This window comes from Anolis sagrei, chromosome 4, assembly GCF_037176765.1.
Source record: "Anolis sagrei isolate rAnoSag1 chromosome 4, rAnoSag1.mat, whole genome shotgun sequence".
Lineage (NCBI taxonomy): Eukaryota > Metazoa > Chordata > Lepidosauria > Squamata > Dactyloidae > Anolis > Anolis sagrei.
In genome coordinates, this window is record NC_090024.1 from 107083309 (window position 1) to 107099524 (window position 16216).

Here is a 16216-nt window from a genome sequence, read left to right on the forward strand (position 1 = left end):
CCTACTATATTTGTATGGTGCCTTTTTATATATGGATAGTATGCTAGCTTTAGAGAGACGTGCTAATGATCTAAATGTTTTACACACATGCACGCACACACACAAGGTTGTGTGTGTCTATTCCAAGATACCAATGGAGTTCAAGCAGTCACATAAATGGATATCATGTTTGCTCTGGTTTAAGCAAATAACCTTAGCAGACCCCTTTACCCAAGAGGAGAATATCATCTGACATGTCGGCAGATAAAGAAACACACAGCTGTGGGCTCACAATCTGGAGCATGGCGCTGTACAAATACGTTCAAAATGTTCTAATAGCCCTTTTAATGGTTTAAAGCCATTGAAGCCCCTTTCCTTTCCGAGGCATAACCAGGTTGCTGGACAACACCTGACAGAGTGTTCTTCCTTTCGAAGACCTTGTTGAATCATTGACGACAAGACCAAACACTTCGGAACTGGGTAGTGCCATTATAAGCATTATGAAGCAGCCTTAATTAGAGTCAGATCACAGGACTGTCTCTCACTCAGCCTTATCTCATCGGCAGTACAGTCATTCTTCATCTTCTCAGGGAGCGAGTTCTCCCATTCTGCTGCTCCAGAGAGCCTTTCAGCTTGCAATGCCTAACACGGAACTGACAATCTCCTGCAGAGAAAGGCCAAAACTCAATATTTAGTCAGCACTAGACGAGACACACTGAATCAATGGAACATACACAGGTCCCAAGTCACCAAACTCTCACTGATTCAATGAAGTTACTCCAGTTGAGAATGAATTATTGGATTTAGGCTAAGTACAGGCATTTCTATTGTAATCTTTTACCAAAATCACAGTAAGAAATTGGATTTAATTTCAAAAAGTAGAAAGTCATCATTGCTAATATTAATTAAAAGTATAAAAAATATGTTCTAGCATTGTATTTTCAAAGGCTTTCACAACTGGAATCACTGTGGTGTATGCCGATAGAACAGTGCCAAACAGCCCCAAAACAACATAATACCCCATTCTATCATTTGGGGGGGGGGGGGGGGGGGGGGGAGAGAAGAGGAAAAGTAAAGAATTTTAGGAGTGTGGAACTTTGGGAGAAGATGTTGTGGCAATATGTTTTGTTAATTTGAGAGGAAATCAAGCCCTTTTTGCTGGTAATACATAATAATAATAATAATAATAATAATAATAATAATAATAATAAAGCTTTATTTGTACCCCACTACCATCTCCCGGAGGACTCGGTGTGTCTTACAAGAGGCCGAGCCCAAATACATCAGTAAAAACACAACAGCAACAATACAACAAAAAGAACTCAAAGCAAGAAATAAACATTAACAAAACACCACGACGCATTAAAATCCATGGCAGGCCCATATGTAATAGTTAAAATTAAAAATATGCTGTGCATGACCAGGTGAAAAGGGTAGGTATTTGGAGGGGAATGGGGCATGCAGATATCCTGGGTCTCTAGTAAAGTGCATTTGGGGACATATTGCTTGGAGTTTCCTTATTCTGGGGAGGCACACTGGAACAACCACGTTTTCAAGCTCCTCCTAAAAATTGCCAACGTTAGGGCATGCCTGATATCCTTAGGGAGAGAGTTCCAGAGTCGAGGGGCCACCTCCGAGAAGGCCCTGTCCCTCGTCCCTACCAATCTCGCTTGCGATGCAGGTGGGTTCATGAGCAAGGCCTCTCCAGATGATTGAAGAGATTGTGTGGGTTCGTAAACAGAGTTGCGGTCATGATTTTAACATGTTTTATCAACTTTTGCACTAAAATTACAGTAAATCTGTCATTTGCTATCCTTAACAATATTTTTGCATCTGTCTTAGTAAATACATTAAAAATGAAATATATGGACTCAATAAAATATACAGTTTACCCTCCATATTGGAAGGTTTGGCTTTTACATATGTCATTATTTGTGGATTTGATCAAAATTTTCTCTGAAGTAATCTTGAGGAACTCCAGAGCAATCCTATGGTCAACTTCTGGCAGAAGAGATTCCTAGAAAAGTGTTTACTCAGTGTTTTGTTTTATTTTTTAAGTTTTTTTTAGCATTTTCTGTTATAGAGTGCCTCACCAAACCCCAAATTCCATAGTGCTGAGCAAAGGCAGTTAAATTGATATCAAATTGGATTAATTCTACAGTGTAGATGCAACCAGATACAGTTCTCATCACTGTAAAAATCTAGTGATAAAGTAAATAACTGTTAAATTGTTAGTCTTTCATCATACCCAAAACCTACTGTCAACCTATACAATCTTGGAGTTTGTGGGAGGTATGTTTAGAAGAGCTCAAATGCACCAGTAAACTACCAATCCCTGGATTTCAGAGGATGCAGCCATGGCAGTGAAATAAAAAATAAACACAATTCACCTTTAAAATACATTAGGAAGCTGGGCATTAAAATGAGGAAATCCCTGGATTTCAGAGGATGCAGTCAAGTATAATTAAATTACTTTGGTGGTGCAGTAGGTTAAACCCTTGTGCTGGCAGGACTGGAGACTGACAGGTCGGAGGTTCGAATCCGGGGAGAGTATGGACAGAGGCGGCCCTAGGTAATTTTCAACGGTAAGCAAATAGAATTTTGGCGTGCCCTCCCCCCAACCAATCACTGATATATATTTTCTGTTCATTGTGGGAGTTCTGTGTGCCATATTTGGTTCAATTCCATCATTGGTGGAGTTCAGAGTGCTCTTTGATTGTAGTTACATCCCAGTAACTACAACTCACATATGTCAAGGTCTATTTTCCCCCAAGAGCACCTCAAGAATGTCCCAGGGCAAAATCAACTTAACTGCAAATGCTTACTTTGCGTAATGGCTTGTGCTGAGAGAGAGGGAGGGAGTGGTCGGGAGGTTTTTTTTTTATTTGACTTGTATACCGCTACTCCCAATTTGGCTCGGAGAGGTTTACAGCAGTAGATTAAAACAATACAATTAACTTTAAAATACAATAAAACAAAAACAGACATAGTCGAAAGCTTGTTGGAAGAGAAAGGTTTTACAGGCTTTCCGAAAAGCAAGTAGGTCTCGGATAGATCGGGTTTCAACTGGCAAGGCATTCCATAAATAAGGGGCTACAATCGAGAAGACTCTCTGCCTAGTAGAGGACAGATGATAAGTCCGGATGTTGGGGACTTCAAGCAAATTTTGGTCTTCGGACTGAAGTAATCTCTGGGGTTGGTAGGAGGAAAAGTGGGCCCTCAGGTACGCTGGCCCCAGACCATATAAAGCCTTAAAGGTTAGTACCAGCACCTTGAAAGTGATCCGGTACTCAATCGGTAGCCAGTGCAGCTGTTGTAGAATTGGGGTGATATGACACCTCGCTGGCACCCCGGCAAGAGGACGTGCTGCCACATTTTGCACCAGCTTCAGTTTCCGATCACTGACAAAGGAAGGCCAATGTAGAGGGCGTTACAGTAGTCAGACCTCAAGATGACCGTCGCCTGGATCATCGTAGCCAGGTCGTTCCTAGATAGGAAGGGAGCCAGTCGCCTAGCCTGACGTAGAAGGAAAAACGCAGATCTGCTTACAGCAGAGACCTGGGCTTCCATTGTGAGCAGCGGGTCGAATAAGACACCAAGACTTTTTACAGAAGGTGACGGACATCGTATCTCGCCATCCAGGGTAGGCAGCTGGATCTCCCTCCCACCCGGACGGCCCAGCCAAAGGATCTCCGTCTTCCCTCTGTCAGCTCCAGCTCCCCATGCAGGGACATGAGAGAAGCCTCCTACAAGGATGATAAAACATCAAAACATCTGGGCATCCCCTGGGCAACGTCCTTGCAGATGTCAAATTCTCTCACACTAACAACAACAACATGAAGTTTCTCAAGTCGTTCCTGACACGAAAAAAAAAACCCTTCTAAAGAAATGTTGCTATTTGAATTCCTCAGAAGCAATCAGCTCAGACATCTGCCCATAAGACTTGCATGGAATGAGCCTACAAGCATTTATCAGTCACACTTTAATATTTAAGTGGATGGGAGAACTATGTTTTTTTTATTATCTACTATTTTACAAGGTTTCATAAAGTTCTCTTGAACCGATGAGTTTGGGTTTATCAGCAGTGATGTCATGGCAGTGCAAGTTGACCTAAGCAAGGCTTAAAGCGTGTCCTTTTGCTTTTGGTCTAGCCTTGAAAACCACAATTGCTGTAATAATTTGCTCCTAGCGGTAGACTAGCAGCTGTTTAAATTTACAAGGTCACTGCCAGCATAACCTAAGCCAAACTTTCAGAGACCTTGGGGTCAGGTTTCGTGGAGCTGCACATTCTTCTTTGAACCAGAACTCTATCCACAAGAACTTAACATGTTTAAAGGATGAATGTTCATTGCTTCTCACATTTGCAGCTTCAAAGGACCAATTACTACTGGGCTGACATAGACTGTTTCACGATACTTCCTGTGCAAAGTGCTAGCTCTCTGCACTTCGTATTTTAGCTGCTTCTGTTTTCATTGGTCACTTTCTCTTTGGCAAGGTAAAAATCAATACCAGGTTTCCTCTCACCTCTATCTTGCACTTGTTCAAAGCAATTAGCATTAGGAACTCTAGCAGCACTCTTACCAGGACAGAGATGTTTATGTTCCCTTTAAATGACCGCTGTAATACTGAATCATTTAGGTTGTTTTGCCATTGAAGTATTGGAAACATCTGTCTTCTATAAGAAATTTTATATTGTAAAGGCACGTCTCAACAGCAAGGAATTCCCATCCCACATTCAGTCTGTGCGGCAGAATGCAACTGAGAAAACAAGTTAGGTTTCACATTAACCTTTTTTCAAAAAAGTTGCCTAGCATAGATATCTTCATTTTTAAGCCAATAAAGTTATTTAAAATTTGATGAATGTAGATTCAGTGCTGGCGGACTTGCACAGATTTCAAATGAATTTTCAAATATTATAATGGATGACATGAATTTTTAGTCTATTAAGCAAAGGTGACAATACTTTTAAATAGCTTTGGAATAATTGATTATAAAGCCACAAATGTTTCTTGAGTCTGAATGATTCAGTGTTCGTGCAAATCCATCTGGTCAAACAAGAGGTTCATTGACTTCAATGGGACTGAGTGAATATGTGTACAGTACTTAATGACTTAGATGATCCCTCATTGGACGAGTAGGATAGTCTTCCAGGATCAGTGTACTGGTGGGTCTGTAAGTGACTGTGGAGCTCTATTCTGCATCTTCTCTTGCAGTGAGGGCATTGGTTTCCAGGTGGAAGGTGGTTTCAGTTGAGGTTAGCTTGACAAGCCTTCCTCTTGGCATGTTTCTCTCTTTTGCCCTCCATTCATGCCTCTTCAAATTCTACAGCACTGCTGGTCACCGCCAGAGGCGGCCCTAGGTAATATTCAATGGTAATTAAACAGTATTTTGGCGCCCCCCCCCCCCAACCAATCATTGAAATATATTTTCTGTTTGTCATGGGAGTTCTGTATGCATATTTGGTTCAGTTCCATCATTGCTGGAGTTCAGAATGCTCTTTGATTTTAGGTGAACTATACATCCCAGCAACTACAACTCACATATGTCAAGGTGTATTTTCCCCCAAGAGCGCCTCTGGGCAAAATCAACTATACTGCGATTGCTTACATTGCGTAATGGGTTGAGCTGCCCCTGGTCACAGCTGACCTCCAGCTGGGACGCTCAAGGGCCAGGGCTTCCCAGTTCTCAGTGTCTATGCCAGAGTTTTTATGTTTGGCTTTGAGCCCATCTTTAAATCTCTTTTCCTGTCCACCAACATTCCATTTTCCATTCTTGAGTTCAGAGTAGAGCAACTGCTTTGGGAGACAGTGGTCGGGCATCTGGACAACGTGGCCAGTCCAGCGGAATTGATGGTGGAGGACCATTGCTTCAATGCTGGTGGTCTTTGCTTCTTCCAGCACACTGACATTTGTCTGCTTGACTTCCCAAGAGATTTGCAGGATTGTCTGGAGGCAGCACTGATGGAATAGTACAACTAATCACCTTTCAACAAAAGTTTGCTTTAGGCACTGTCAGGCCATTATATGCTAATATGCTAATCAAGGTGGTCAATTGAAACATTCACACCTAGCTCCAGCAGACAAGAGTCCTTTGTCTCACCCTGGTCATTTCACAGATATATAAAACCTTTTTCCTAGTTCCAACAGACTTCACTACCTCTGAGGATGCTTGCCATAGATGCTGGCGAAGCATCAGGAGAGAATGCCTCTAGACCATGGCCATATAGCCCCCCCCCCCAAAAAAAACCCACAACAACCCAGCAGTAGAAATGGTTGAGCAAAATTCCTGAGCAAAGGGTCTCAGAGCAAAGCTGAACTGTATTCTAAAACCCATACAGTTATACCCCAGCCGGTGGTCCAAACTTGCTAGTTGACCTACATTAGCAGCTGCACACAATAATCAACAGTATAAGGTTTTCTTTAACATATGCACACACACACATACTTGATCCTGTTACAACTTATTGTAAAAGATCTGAATTCTGAAGGAGATCCCTCCCTCCCTCCCCAACCTCTGAAGAAAAGGAATTTATCCCTTTCCCAATGTGCAATCTAACCCTTTGCATTTGGGGGGCCCCACTTCCCAATTGGAAAGTTGCTCAGGGAATGCAGAATCTCTGCTGATAGGGTTAATGGAATGACGGGTGGTGGAAATAATTTTGTTACCTGTTGCAAGTGAGAGAGAATCATTATGAAAGAGAGATCGTGCTTTTCATCTCAGAATGGATTAATGATGACAAATCACTGATAAAATATAAGAAGGACAAGTGGTTATTTAAAGGGAAAGAAAGATAAAAAGTTGAAAGCTTTGACTTCTCATTTAGCTAATCAGAAATAGGATTTAAGAGTACCTGTGCTCAAAGGAAAAGTTAAGAAGCCATCTGGGCTGGGGCAGCTGTTCCCAACTAGAAAAATCTGTGAGATAGTAGATAAAAAGTTTAAAAGAATCAATAACCCAGTTCATTGTTTTAGCGTATAGGCCTAGAAAGAGGAGCAAAATTCCAAATTGATTCCCCCAAATGACTGGAATTTTCTGTTTTTTTAAAAAGAACTATATGCATCAGACCAATTATATGCATCAGATCAAGCTAATAAGATAATTCTGAATGGATTATAAATGTCTCCATTTTAAAAAGAAGATGTTGCAGTATTACAAGCTCCATTAACTGTTGAAAAGATTAAGCAGGTTCATTTAAACATCTCCAGGAATAGGTGATATCACTGGTGAATAGTACAAGATTAAAAACCTCTTGATGTCTGAAAACAGATTGTCCTAAAATATGGTTAAATTAGCAGACAACATTCTTTCTGTCTCTTCAGAATTAATTTATCCTCTGAGGAAGATTGGAATAAATCAGAATTTAGGCACAAGGTCTACGAAACTTTATTCCATTGGGATAAACGGCTTTAGTTCAAAATAATAAAATAGTGCCGTGGTTTGCTGTGCTCAATTACCAGCATGATAAAAATATTATTTCAGTCAAATTCCTTACTACTAACTGCAAAGATCTCTTATTGCACTAATTTTGGAAGAGAGATTGTTGTGAGGGAGTCTTCGAGTAGTGATACTACTGGGAGTATTAGGAGGGGAAGAAAGACTACTCGTGAGCAAGACTCCGATGAGGAGCAACAGAGAAAGCGGATCAGGGAAATATTTATGGAATCCAGTGATGATGAATCATTTGAGGGCTTCACAGGGAATAATGGGTCTGAGACTGAGGAGGGTGGTATGGCAAGTTCAGAGGATAGAGAAATGGACTGGACTAAAGTGCGGGAGGTTCAGAACATTTGTGAAGAGCCCACAAGTAGTGACATGTTTGTGGGGTTCTCTGGTTGGCACAGTGGGGATCCATCTGAGTCCTGGGGAGTTATGGATCTGGATAGAAGATGGAGAGACTGGAGGGATCAGCAAAGGACTTCAGCTGAAAGCAGGTCTGGTGAGGCGTTGTCTGATTCCAGTTCTGAGGAGGAATTGGGGTGAAGGAGTTTCAGCTGGTAACAGGGTGTCAGCTGGTTCCAGTTCAGAGGATGATTTGTGAATAAAAGTGGGGTTGGGAGATGGGGTTTCTTGCAGTCAGCAAAGTGTTGATGTGTATTCGTGTGAGAGCTGTTTGAGAAGACGTGTTTGGGAAGACTTCTGTAGACGTAGGTTTAATCCAGATTATCCAGGCTGTGGGGGTTGGAACTGTGGGGTTTTCTCTGGACTGCCTTTGTGTTGATCTTATGCATTAGCTGCTGTGCTGCCATTCTTCGTTTTGCCTCTGTGTAAGACCTGGACTGGATTATCGTGTTTGTTGCCTTCTCTCTCTTTGACCCGGATTGGATTCACGATGACGACTATGCCACATTTGGACTGACTTCGGTAGACGACTCCAGCCTTTCTGTTTGACCCTTCATGCTCACTGATGTTCTGCTGCAGATTGGAGTGCTTTTTTTCCTGCTGATTGCATAGCTTTAAATTTAAACCGGGTTATATTCCTGTTTAATCCAGGTTATTTTCCAGGTCCTGTTTTTTTGGGTTAACTGTGGGTAATACTGTGTTTCACACTGAAGAATAAGTGTTTTGAGTCTTTTTGGTTTGTTTTTGAACCCTCTTGGTTGTGAGAAAGGTAACAGCAGGCCTTGCAGGAAAATCCTATCATAGGGTTAAAATCGATAGTTTACATGACAGCACACAACATTTCTTACTCCTGTAGGATACTTTACTTACTTAGGCAATTCCTCATTGTTCGAGGACGATGGTCCTCCAAGATCGGTGTCCTGGCGGTGGGTCCATAGGTGACTGTGGAGCCCTATTCTTGATCTGCATCTTCTCCCGCAGTTAGGGCATCGGTTTCCAGGAAGAAGGCGGTCCCGGTTGGAGTTGGCTTGATGTGCCTTCCTCTTGGCACATTTCTCTCTTTCACTCTCCATTCGTGCCTCTTCAAATTCTACAGCACTGCTGGTCACAGCTGACCTCCAGCTGGAGCACTCAAGGGCCAGGGCTTCCCAGTTCTCAGTGTCTATGCCAGAGTTTTTAAGGTTGGCTTTGAGCCCATCTTTAAATCTCTTTTCCGCCCACCAAAATTCCATTTTCCGTTCTTGAATTCAGAATAGAGCAACTGCTTTGGGAGATGGTGGTCAGGCATCTGGACAACATGGCCGGTCCAGCAGAGTTGATGGCAAAGGATCATCGCTTCAATGCTGGTGGTCTTTGCTTCTTCCAGCATGCTGACATTTGTCCACCTGTCTTTCCAAGATATTTGCAGGATTTTTCAGAGGCAGCGCTGATGGAATTGTTTCAGGAGTTGTGATGTCCACGTTTCGCAGGCGTATAGCAGGGTTGTGTCACATGGTCTGCAGTTGATGGTGGTTGGTGATGGAAGGGTTAATGTGAGTCTTAGTTCTAGAGGGTTTGGTGATCTGTAAGTGGGAGTTCATGGGTGAAAGCAATTAGGGGTGGAGGTGTGCAGGAGATGGGTTGCAGCTGGGTGTTACTAGATTTAAGGAGCTAACCTTGGGACTGATGTTTGGGAGAAAAGTATATGTTGCATTTTGATGGTGGATTCTGCTGGTTTTTCCCCCAGGTCTGTTGGATTTTCGGTATCCTGACATGTCTCTTGTAATTTTGGAACCCTGGAACCTTGAACCTTTAGACTGGCCTTTGACTACGGTATAGACTTTTGATCTCTGGACTCTGTTATTGAACTCTCGGCGTTTGATCATTGAACTGGACCCTTTTGACTATGAAGTTATTTTTGCTATCAGTTTTTGTTTATTCTGTAGCTGCGTGCTATCTTTGTGTTTTATATTTTGGACTATAAAAACAGCCAGCAAGTAAGTGCTGTTTTAATTAAACTGTTTGTTAAAACTGGGAGTTTGATTCATCTCTACCTAAACAAGGTAGAGCCCTGGCAACGTGATAGGTTGGGAGGACAATAGCTTTATAAACAAGTCCTGGTCCTCAAACACTCTCTGCTTCATTGAGAAAATGCTGCACTTGCAGAGCTCCTGTAGGATAGTACACTTCTCTATCAAATAGTGTATTTCTCTTCATCTTCCAAGGAAGTGAGTACAATTAACCAGTAAATTAATCAGTAAAACAAGCTTTTTAACCCAGGTATTATTATTTTAAAAATAGCCCTGTCTTTGAACAATTTACTTTTTGTTATATAGTAGCTAGCATGTATCACTTGAGTTAGCAGCTTATCACAACATTATTTAAAATGGTCCCCTTTTATTAAATTTAACATTCCTTAGATTCATCTGCTACCATGATTTCTTTACTGGCAACAAGTTTTGGTTGAGTCATCTCTGTAATATATCAGATTTATCATGTAATCACGTTATGCATTGCATTTTGCACTTCTGTTATGGCCTGTGGCCATTGTAGAAATACAATTGAATTGAAGTGGGAAAAACCCTTTAATCTTTTAGTGACTCAATTAAACAAACTGTGGAATGGAGTTATCAAAAAAATTGGGAATGTTGAATCTTGGATGGAAAGTTAATAGTTCTAATTGGTAATAGGGAAAAGAGCTTTAAAACTCAGTAGAAATAGGTCAATGTGTATTTTGAATCAGGATACTTAGAACTAAGGATAGACCATAAATACAATAATGATCACTCACAAAGAACAAATTGACTTTGTAAAATCTAGGAAATGACCACAGATTTAGATGAATAAATTTGATATGTAAGGTAAACATTTCTCAAAATCCATTTCAAATTGTTTTCAGACCATTCAATGTTTCAAATGTGCCCAGAATTCAATAATTGGAATCAGATAATGTACTCTGATTCTAGGGCAAAATATGCAGAATGAGCAATCCATACATTTTTTATATAGAATTAACTTACACAGAGGCATCAAATAACAATATTTTCTTCTTTTTGGCTATTCTGATAAAAAGTAATACTAATATAGGAGTCAATGTAGGTAAGTAAGAACATTTTCCTTTAAATAAACTTTTTTTGCATAGCTTTATTTTCTTCAGAAGCAGAAGGTAGTTCTTTGTCTAATTTTTGCAGGTTCAAAATGACTTTGCGTATTATATGACATTTGATTATTTTTAATAAACCAAGATGGACCGATATTAATATGATGATTTCTGATAAGCATGTTAATCTTAAAAGCACTTCATTCACTAGAGAAATAAGCCCATTGTAAATTTTTTACAACTCAACTAAAAAATAAGTCTCATTGAATTCTATGGGTCTTACTTCCAAGTATTAGAATATGGAATTGAAGCCTGCTTAATATGACCGAACAAAATATTGATAATAGATATTTAATGTAATTTTTGTTCAACAAAAAAGATCCACAAACATACACTAGAGAAAATTAAGAGTCACAGAAACATCCCACACCCTCAAAAACAAAACCATACAAATACTTTTTCTTAATAAAAAGGCAACTATAACTAACATAGTGTACAACAATAATCCTCACTACAACTATCTCAACTCCTTACCACATATAGCAACAGTACCTACTATGTGAACTTCACACTTTGATTGTCAGAATCCAGATGCCTTTAAAGAGCCAGACACAGAGATAAGGTCCAAACAAAGTTTATTAAGGCAACAAAAAGGACCCAGGGACACTTACTTCTGTGTCCCTGGCCAAAACAAAAGGTTTCAAGCAGTTTGCAAGACAAAAACTTAACTTGGCAAATAATCCGGATTAAACCGGCATATAATTTTGGATAAACAAAAAATTGAGCAAAACGCTCCAAAGTCACAGAGTTCAAGGTTTGCAAGTAAACAAGGTGGAAGAACACAAAGCCGTAGTCCAAAAAAAGTCAGAAGTCAAAGATATTAGAGTCCAAAAAGCAGTGTTGTTGTCCAGGCAGTCCAAAGTCAAGAAGAGGGGAAGTCAGCACTTACAGGAATCCAAAGCCAGTCGATACACAGAGAAAGCAGCAACCTGTAGTTTAAGGACCCAACAAGAGAAACGGCAGCGACAAAGACCCAGGCATGAATTCAACACTTTGCCTCCTGTAAAGTGCCATTACTCCAGTGCCTACATTTATCTTACAACTCATTATCTGTTTATGAGCTGCCCTCCACCCTTTCCTCATCGCTATCAGCTGCTCTAGCCTCCACAGCTGATCGCCAACGCCCCTTTTGCCAGCTTTTCCATCTCTTATCAATACTTAGGTCTCCCCATATATCACCAGATTGCCAGTCCCCAGAAAACCCTTCAAAAGTATCACTGGACGTAGGTTGTGTACACACATCTCTAACTTCTTGCACACGAGTCCAATCCAACCCATCCTCCTCCTCGGCACTACTCCCAGACCCATCACTTCCAGTGAATCCCATAAAATCTTCTTCTTCAGTGGGAGCAGCAAGTATATCACGGATCCGTTTCCTCTGACGCTCCTCATCAGACTCCTGCTCCTGAGTTATCCGTTTTACACCCCTGCCTGCATCTCCTTCCTCCTCCATTTCTCCTTCTGAGAAACCCTCAAATGAGTCATTGTCTGTCTCCCTAACTCTCTTTCTTTGTTGCTCCTCATCCAAACTCTGAGCACCTCTCTTTCCTCCTCTGCTACTCCTACCATCAATAGTAAAGGTACCAGGAGACTCAACTACAACACTGATGGTTTGAACTTCTTTGCTTTTCTACACCGACAATAATGCCACCCTTTGACTGTTAGTAACAGTCTAAAGTAAAAACAAAAAGTAAATGTTTATCCTTATCTTTGGTATAAAAAGTTAACCAATAAGTCCTAACCTTTCTTAAAATTGGTCAAGGATTTATCCTTGATCAATACTATCTGCTTGTCCATTTCAGCTAGTTCACATAAGTCAATTTGCTTGCATTGGAGTCACTGGGTCTTTCCATCTATGGGCATAGATAATTCACACTGATGTAGTCATGTATAATTTTAGTTCTCCATATTTTCTATCAAATTAGTCATTTAACATCACTAACAGGTAGAACTTTGATTTCATAATAAATTTGACCTTAACAGTTTCTTTAACCAACAAATGTATTTGAGGACAATATTTTGGACCTTTTTACAAGACCACCGCATATGATAAAATGTCTGTGACATTTTCTCACATTTCCAACTTTTGCTAAAATTGCCTTTATACATCTTTATGCATTACAGAATGTGTTAATACATGAATTAATATGCAGATTTCTTGGTTTAGATTGGCCTGTAAGGCTGCATCTATATCAAGTGTAATCTGCTCCAGAAATGCTCCAGATATACCCAGGGGCGGCTCAACCCATTACGCAAAGTAAGCATTTGCAGTATAGTTGATTTTGTCCAGGGGTGCTCTTGAGGCGCTCTTGGGGGAAAATAGACCTTGACATATGCGAGTTGTAGTTACTGGGATGTATAGTTCACCTACAATCAAAGAGCTTTCTGAACTCCACCAGTGATGGAATTTAACCAAATATGGCACACAGAACTCCCACGACGAACAGAAAATATATATCAGTGATTGGTGGGGGGGGGGGGGGGCTTCTGTTTGCTTACCATTGAAAATTACCTAGGGCCGCCTCTGGATATACCGCAAGAGATCCATGTGTACTGCATGGAAGTCTCACAAAACTGCTTTGCAGCAGTGCACTGGCACTTTTCCTGGGTGGTTGCTTCCACTGCAACTGGTTCACTGGCCAGATGTAGTTCCCAAGAGAGCTTTGCTGGTGGCATTGTTTCTGGTGAGGCCACAACAGGATGACAAGCCACGAGAGAACACCAGAAATGATGTTATTAGCAAGGCTCTGCTGTAGAGCTGCTTTTGGTTGGTGAAACCGTGGTGGGTCTTTTTGATAAGTGGACACTGGATAGCTCCAGATCCAGCCCAATCCAGTTGTTCATATATACAAAAACACTGGAGGTCACCTCCAATGTTTCCTGTGGTTATTTTTAAGAGTTGTCCTCGTGGACACCAAGTTTAACATGAGCCAACAATGTGATGTGGCGGCAAAAAAAGCCAAAGGGATTTTGGCCTGCATCAACAGGAGCATAGTGTCTAGATCTAGGGAAGTAATGCTACCCCTCTATTCTGCTTTGGTTAGACCACACCTGGAATATTGTGTCCAATTCTGGGCACACAATTCAAGAGAGATATTGACAAGCTGGAATGTGTCCAGAGGAGGGCAACTAAAATGATCAAGGGTCTGGAGAACAAGCCCTATGAGGAGCGGCTTAAGGAGCTGGGCATGTTTAGCCTGAAGAAGAAAAGGATGAAAGGAGATATGATAGCCATGTATAAATATGTGAGAGGAAGCCACAGGGAGGAGGGAGCAAGTTTGTTTTCTGCTTCCCTGGAGATTAGGACAAGGAACAATGGCTTCAAACTACAAGAAAGGAGATTCCATCTGAACATGAGGAAGAACTTCCTGACTGTGAGAGCCGTTCAGCAGTGGAACTCTCTGCCCTGGAGTGTGGTGGAGACTCCTTCTTTGGAAGCTTTTAAACAGAGGCTGGATGGCCATCTGTCAGGGGTGATTTGAATGCAATATTCCTGCTTCTTGGCAGGGGGTTGGACTGGATGGCCCATGAGGTCTCTTCCAACTCTTTGATTCTATGATTCTATGATTTTTGTTATCGGTTAAAGTCTGAAAGGTACACTTCTGCTGCAGAACTAGTCATACATCATCTGGAGATGATACATGTTTTATTAGCCTGTGTAGATATGGATAAGTCAATGATCTGTCCAGTCTACTCACATTAATACTAGACTTTAAAGAAATCACTCAAGCTGCTTCAGCACTTTGGATAGCTCCTTTATCATTTAGAAAATTTGTACTGGAGTAAGTACCCTACTGACATGAAAGCTACCAGCTGCTGGGATGCAACACTTGCTTAGAAGAACTAATTTTATGATTTGAAATTATTACAATGCTTTAGGGAATTATCCAAATACAGAAAAAAAGAGTAGAAAAATTCAAGAGATGGCCAAAGAAAAGTTGTTTTAAGAATCCAGAAAAGCCAAAAGCTACAAAAACAGGCTTGGGTCTAGGATTGCTAGAGAGAAAACCAAGAGAGCTCTTGCAAATTTAATGTTGATGTAGAATATGGAATTTTAGTAGGAACTGGTTGTTACCTTGTTGTGTGAGAAGCAACTAATGAACAATTTTCTACTTTTATGCAAATCATTAAATGTAGATCACTTGCTAGACCCCATTCTTCTCTTCGTTTTTTTGTCTCCTTGAATGCTTGCTTTTCTCTTTGTGTCATTTCTGTTCCAATACTATAACTGACCCCAAAAATTCAAGGGAGGGAATTTTCCTGAAGATTGTTTTCATAGCATTTTTGAGAACTTGTTGCTACCAGAAAATAGACACTACAACACTGCAAATATAAATAAATATACATTAGCAATAAAATGCACAAACTCTGAACTCCGCTCTTAATGCAGTCTGTAAAAACTGTTCTACTGGTAAAGTTTTACACCTACATGTCTTCTGAAATTATTCCAGCAATAATTAGGATATTATATGTCTCCAGCAACACAACTATAAAGTTCAGATGGGAAGGGCCATTAACTACAATTTTCACATTGTTTGCACTGCAGGGGGAAAAATAACAAGGAGATAATTCTCAGTAACTTAATACTCATAAATGGCTTATATGAATATGGTTCCCTCTGTATTCAGGGATTTACCTTAATGATCTCATTCCAGAGGAATCTGCTTTAGATCAAACCGGGTTAAAGATCAGGTCTGTCAAAAGATGATGTCATTAGATTCCATTACTAAAAAAACTAGGGTCATTCTGAGTACAGAAACCAATTTGTATTCATATTATTTATCTTTCTCATATCTATTTATATGTGTATGGGATAGTTAAATAAAGTATGTGTGTGAAGTGTGTGTGAGAGAAAGAGAGAGGGAGCGGGTAAGTGTGGGGCAATATCCAAAAGACATTTTTCTGGCACAAATTTGGATTGAATGAAAAGCAGACTACACAACCCCATTTCTTTTGGCATGGTCTGTGTCACAGAAACTTTTACTGGACTATATTGGATTATGGTTGTCTTCTCACACCCAACACTGCAGATATGGAGCTCTTTTATAATAGGTTAAACTTCACCATTCTTCTGATACACATAAAATAGAGCAATTTAAAATAGCCACTGATAGTGAGATCTGAGCCGGGAAAGAGGAAATGTCATTGTGGAAAACAGGGCTTGATCCCGCCTGCTTCTCAAGCACGGCTGGCGGGGACGAGAGATAGGGCCTTCTCAGTGGTGGCTCCTCGGCTGTGGAACGCCCTTCCTACGGACAT